Source organism: Equus caballus, chromosome 5, assembly GCF_041296265.1.
Source record: "Equus caballus isolate H_3958 breed thoroughbred chromosome 5, TB-T2T, whole genome shotgun sequence".
Taxonomy (NCBI): domain Eukaryota; kingdom Metazoa; phylum Chordata; class Mammalia; order Perissodactyla; family Equidae; genus Equus; species Equus caballus.
The window spans coordinates 87,586,498-87,593,565 of record NC_091688.1 but is presented as its reverse complement, the minus strand read 5'-3'; positions in this window follow the sequence as shown (position 1 = coordinate 87,593,565).

The window sequence follows — 7,068 nt, the reverse complement described above, 5'->3', positions numbered from 1 at the left end:
TCCATATGATATACACTTCTAATTATCAGAAAGAAAGATTCCAGTTTTTCAAGAGAGACAACTTTGGAAGGGGGTGTGGGGAGTCAAACTATAAATGTGATTTAGCTCACAAACTGGATACAGAAAATATTTGAAATTATTATTAACAGTATTTTCAAAAACGTATATATTATGATTTATTATTACTGCAAATCAATCAAAGTCAATTACGTATATTAAGGACACTATATATACCCCTATATCCATGATATGAATATTTTCTTTTGTAATAAGACTAAAGGAGGTAAGCGTAAAGATACAGATTTTAAATAAATGAAGGGGTATATATTTATTTTAATACACAGACTATCCTATATGACTTTTAATAGCATTAGACAGTTCCATAAGCCACATATTTTAGGTTGTGATCTCTCTGATTAACTTGTCTATAAGAGTCACTCTAATTACCCAAGACTGATAATTGGCATTCAAAAAGGTAGCAGAACGCACCTGCCACTCTGACCACTGCTGACCTTCACCATGAATTAACTGAAAAATCCATGTCAGGCAGCTAATTGAATGAAGCTGTGGACTTGTAAGTGGTAATGGTTATGATTAGTGTGTAACATACCACATAACAGTAATGATGTAATGTGGGTCTCAATAGACCTCAAATTGAAGTCCTATTCTAATGAAAGGGAGAATAAATGACAAGAAGAAAACTTCAAATGGACAGACAGAGCTCCCTTGCTACTGTCTCCAATAAGAGAAATATTCAATGGGATTTGAAATATTGGTGGGTTTTCGGCTGCACCCTTGTGCTTGATGGCTTGTTAAGGTACACAGGCCTGTCAGCACTCCTTTCATTTAGGGCTGAGGAGTTATTCTTCATTTGCAGCAGGGAGCAAGGAGTCGAATTGGCACTGCTGACTGCTGCCTTTCTCAGTAGCCGGTGAATTGCAGGTTTCAATGAGGTGCATGCTGAGCAGGGCATGTGCGTGTGTAGTGGCTTACCAGTTACTTTTTTGTTACATGTTTTCAGAGCTATTACAGTAATGAGATTAGTGATGCACAAGCTGATCATGCTTTCTCTAGACATTACACTTGGTATACAAGTGACAAATATGAAGTGAGCAGCCAGAAAATGGCATTTGGTAAGAAAGCCCGATGTGTGGGTGTTCCAGCTAAGCACACACTGTGTGCAGGATGGCAGAGCTTTTGTGGACTAGATGAATCCTGCTGGGCTCTCAGCCTCAGTGCTCTCAGATAAAAAAGGACGCTTGTCTTGTGTGAAATTTGCTCCTGACTCCAGAGTCTATCCCATGCTTGTTAGAATACGATATCTCGTAAATATCCTCAGTAAGACTTGTTGCTGAACCTCTAAATGAGAAAAATGGAGCCTTTCATAGCAAATGTATCAGCCCAGTGACCGGCTTACCCATGAGCAGAAATTGAACATGTGGCCAGAAATGCAAAGTGAGGCTTCAGAATGTGCTGTCCGTCCAGGATATTCTAAATGTGGCTGTCGCTTCTGGGATTCAGCAGTATCCCGCGGTGTGTAGATGGGTTGCACTTTTGGTATTCCTTTCCATAGATTCATATATTTACTGCGTAAATGATACTTAAAATTAATGGCGACTAGGAAACCGCTTAATGGAACTCAAGAGCAGATCTGAGAAATGGCATCGGTCTACCGATAGAGCTATTAGAATGGTCACAGATTTGCATCACAGATGCTACATTAACCTTGCGAGTGCATCAACTAATTCCGTAAAGCCTGGTGTGTTTATACTGTATCCTGTCAGTAGGTTTGCAAGCTGTCTGCAATAAAACCAAAGTCATGGTACAGGACTATTAGGGGTGCAGCATATGTCTACTATGTGTAACTAGTGTGAAAGGTGGATGTAATGTTCTTTTTCTTCCATAGGTACAAAAGTTAAGCTAAGAAATGTGTTTTCCAAAGCTAAGAAATATGTTTCCAGTTTCAGTAGAGATATTGATGAACAGGGAAATTCAAGATCTTGAATTAGAGGATTAGGAATATGCACAATAAAGAAAAACATGGAGAGGAACATTATGATTAAAGGAAATACCATGAAGTCAATGATAATCTCATCAACTCATAATGCCCAATTTTGTCTTTGTCTTTTTCTTTGAAGACATTGTTTTCACAATGTGAGTTTGAATTCATATTAAATGTTTTTGAATTTAATAACTGGCAGCCGATTCAAACTAGAGATTTACCCAGTATCTGGAATTTAAAAAAAAAAAGAAAGAAAAAGAAAGGTCGTGGCCTGAAAATCATCTTAAAATATTGCTTGAAAATAACTTCCTGCAATTTATACCTGGTATTGTAATTATTGATTCTAACCCAATGAATGAAGCAGATTTTTTAAATGATGGGCTTCTCGTTTCTTTAATTAAGGCATTAGAATGAGGTTTACATGGGAAATTGTGTATATACATAATTTCTCTTCTGGCAGTAAGTTACCTATTACTCATTTGATCAAAAATACTGTGAAATAAGACGTTTTTCACTATAAAAGGAAATATCTTAAATCAGTATTTTACTTTCTAAAATTTTTAAATCAGAATTTATAGGAGCATCCTCAAATAATATTTACATTAATTTTACGTCATATTTTTTCTTTCTTCTGAATTCATATAGCATATATCTATACGCTGACATATACATATATACATATATTCAATGTTATTGGTCTTTAGGATAAAGTTGCAGACAATAAATACAAAACAAAATTGAATAAATATTGTAATCTAATATTTCCAAAAAATAGTAGCTTTGTCATTACAGCAGGTATTTGTCAACATTTCTAAGAATTCCTTGGAAAGTTAAGTTGACCATCTTATGTATAAGAAATCATTCAAAGCCTTGTGATGGTTTTCAATATTACTGAAGAATATGACATAAACTGACCTAGACGTTTGGCAACAAAATACCATGTTAACTGCCCATGAATTTAGATCTTTCCAATCATGTTTCAAACTGACAGAGACCACATACATAGTTTTTTAAATTGCCAAAATGTATTTACTACTGCATTTAACACATAAAATTTAGCATCTTTTTAAGCTCTAACTATTGTAAGACACCTAAAGAAAGTCAATATATATTTAAACTTGATTAACTCAATTACTAACTCTGCTTTACCGAAGAATTTCAGAAACCTACATATGCATCCCTGGGTAATAATCACACCAGTTGAGCCACAATGTATCTTATCTGGAATAGCGCATTAAAAATGAAAGAATTGTCAGCTGTACATTCTAACTTGCTTATTTGTCAGTATTTAGTTACATTCTTAACAATTTTGAGGGACAGAGAAAATGTGAATATAAAGGCTCACAAGAAAGCAGTTTTAAATGGGCAGGATGGGAGTAAGAAGTATCAAAAATCCAAAAGAACATTTAAAATAAAACATTGTATTATAAAGTTTGTATGCCTTTAAATCACTTCATCAAAAAGAAAACCAGTTCTGTAAAGGCATAGCTACCATCAGTATTAGCTGTAATAGGGGTTGAAAAAAACCCAGTGAATCCAATCAAATCTGAAAACATTTTTATCCAAATACACATATCTTCTTATACTTGCTCTGTTTCTCTTAGATTAATTCAAATTTAGGGTCCATCAAAAGAGTGGTAACTTTTATATTAAAGTTTGAGGATGAAAAGCAAAACCTTCTCTTTTATAAGGATTGCTTCAAGGAAAACACCTTATTTCTGAAAAACTTCATAAACGCAACTGGTATAAAGGAATATTCCAAGGATAGAAATGCTTCCATGTTAGGAATGATTTTGAGAGTCCTATCTGGCTTTGGGAATATACTTTTATAACTTGGATAGAAATCTTTTTAAAAATATTTGTCATCATCTTTAAGTTTGAAAGCTCCTAAAAAACTTGAATGGGTAAAAATAATTTTTTTCTTACTTAGCAGAGTCTTGGATATTCTTAGGCATTTGTAGTATTAATTTAACTTTGTTAGCATTTTATGCACTAAGAATGAAAACATCGGGCATTCTTCAGAACACATGAATGTAAAACACTAGGAAACATAAGGAAGTCATAGAAAAGAATCCACTTAAGTTATTACCATGCACCTAATCAAAAGAACAAGAAAGCACAGTCACATGCTGGGGCCTGGTTGTCCACAGTCCCTCCTGCATGGGGGATAGAAGCGCTCCAGTGTGCTGTAGTGACCAAACCCTTAGACGAGCCGTATCTGGTCTATGACAAATTGGTTCCTTTTCAGATCATTCATGACAAAGCAGTGATGTTAGTAAAAGATTGTTTCCTGGCAGGCTCCATATCTGCCACAGCGTTACTCCATTACTGCTATAATCAGTTTAACTCAAATTGCATGCATAAATGTAAGAGCTACTATTTTTTTATAGAAACATGTCTTTAGAGCCAAAAAACAAAAGAGCAAAGTACAATTGTAGTTTTCAGTGGCTGGATATCAACTTGAAAAACCAAGACTGTCACATATCTACACTTTCAATTTTTAATTGAAAATCTTGTGGGAAATATTATTAATTTAATGTACTCTAAATTAATTAAGTAATCTTTTTCAAATTTTAGCAGTAGTCTGTGTCTACTCAAAATGAAAGAAATTGTTTATTTGGTGAAAAAAAGAAACCCATCAAATTATCACCTCCCGGGTGATTAAAAAATAGATGTTTCATTTTGTTACCCAAAGCTAGAGAGACAATGTGGCTACACCTACTTGCTGCTGACCATAGATAAAAATAGAAAAAATATTCAGGCCGTTGTCTGTATTTTGGAAATACCTACACTTCTGACAGAAATAATTAGTTCTTATTTCTAAATATAATGGTGTTATAAAAATATATACTTAAGTGTTTTTTTCACATTTTGTTAAATAATTAATATCCACATTAAACAAATTGAAAAGAAAAATCCTACATCTTCTATACTTTTGATGGCAACTTGTTTTTTAAAAAGTTTCTTTTTCTTATTTTCCCACTTATTTTAATGTATTAGATTGCATTTCAGACTCCATAACTAAGATTTCTTGTTCATTAAGGTGATTTTAAACCGAAGCTTATGTGCTTCCTGTATTTTCATTTAATCTCATCCATATTTTATATTTACACATTTTTCTCTGTTTTCTGAGAATGTCCAACTATACTGTGGATAACAAGTTCAAAGAAAATGATCAGTTTATTGCAACTGGAGTGTATATATTTAAAGTTCAATGTGTGACTATAAAAAAAGGGAAAATCATTCTATTTCCACCAAAGTATAAGTATAAATAGAATTGTTATATATGATTAGTCTAAATTGTTGAAATAAACTACATTCACCTAACTTGCTGAATTGGTTTTGTTTTTCTTTTGTTTTTGATTATTTTTGTTGTTATTGTTGTTAACATAGCCTATAAAGCTACTTTATGTTTTAAAAAAAGATTTTCCGTAAATTGTACTCATCACACATCTAAAGGAGGTCTTTTACTAAAACTGGCAAATCTCCTTTTGGTTTTCTTAATGCGGCTAGTATATGAGCTACCATTCAATTCACAAATCCAGGAAAAATGTCTATTTCATATATTTAACCAAGGTGCCTAAAAATGAAAAGGTACATTTCGTTTATGTTATTCTCAGTTCTTTTGGATTTGGGCCAAATCTTGCAAATTAGGTTGTCATAGCAAAACTCCGAAATAGATGTCCCTTCGTGCCCACCTTCTAACTCCTTCTCTGACTTACATCTTAAGCCTGCCATGGAGGTAAACACAATGTATTACTTTTAGATACTTATGCGGATGTTAACAAAACGAAATAGAGCATTGCTCCAAAAAGAGGGGAGGAGGGAGGAAGCTAAAGGAACCTTTTCTATAATGCTGCTAGCAAGGCTTTATCTTTATGACACTAACGATAATCCCCTGTGTAATTAACTGTAGAGTGGTTATGCATGCAGCATGCAGCCCATGACAAGCCTCATAGAAAATACATCAGTATTAGCCACAGGTGAATTCGTTTAGAAAGATTAATGACTGCACCTGAATTTTAATGTCTGAAAAGGGATGGAACACTGAATCCTTAATTAAAAAGTTGAATGACTGGTATGGTTTGTTTAACATCACAAATTTCAACGGGAGGGTTTTATATTCAAATAATGTATGCAAAGGGAAACTTTCCTTAGAAAGTGGTGAAGTCACAGTGAAAAGCAAAAATGTTTTATGTGCTTTACTTTATGTAAATTGATACATGGATCAGTTGCTTTGATATGGATCAAATGTGGTGTAATTATGGCTCTTTTCTGTTTACAGTGAATATGAAGCAAAGAATTCTTACAGAACATGAGCTTGCATTACCCTCAAACCAAGAGAAAGTTCGAGTAGGGGAGCAATGGGAAGTAGTTTCTTCATTATTTTACGAAGTTTTTAATGAAGAGAAAGTAACCTTGAAAAACAACTTGGCAATGCATTCCCAGAAGAGATTTAACTCTGCTTTGCAAACTCTTTTACTGAGTATTTTAAAGCTTGTCATAGACAGATTTTTCAATGACGATTTTAATCTCCTTTTTCAGTTCTCAGAAGTGGGGCAAGAGGAAAGATGAGTTGGGCATGCTTCTACCTAGAAGAGAAGGAAACAACTCAGATAAATCATTTGCCCTTCAGGTAAGAACTGAAAGCAGATGTCTTAAGAATAATCTAAAGTATTATTTTGGCCACTGTGTTTACAATTTTTAAATTTTTCTTATTATGTTTTAATTTGTCACAGAAACAAGATAATGGGTTCTGGAGCTTTAACAAAATCCAATTTGGCAGAAAGAAAGGAAAGAAGGAAGAAAGAAGAAGAAAAAGAAAAGAAAAAAAAAGGAAAAGACTGACATAATATCATCGGTCTATCCAGAGTTGACAATTGACATATTTAAAATAGATGCATATCCAAATTACTTTTTCTTTAAAAAAAAAGCGCTTTAGTTTTTATTGTCATAATGTGGGATTTAAAAAAAATGAAACCGAAAATATATCCAGTGGCTTTGTACTGACATAGTTTATACAATTGTCTGCATCTTCTGTTTGTTCTTTGCTTCAAAATGGGAAT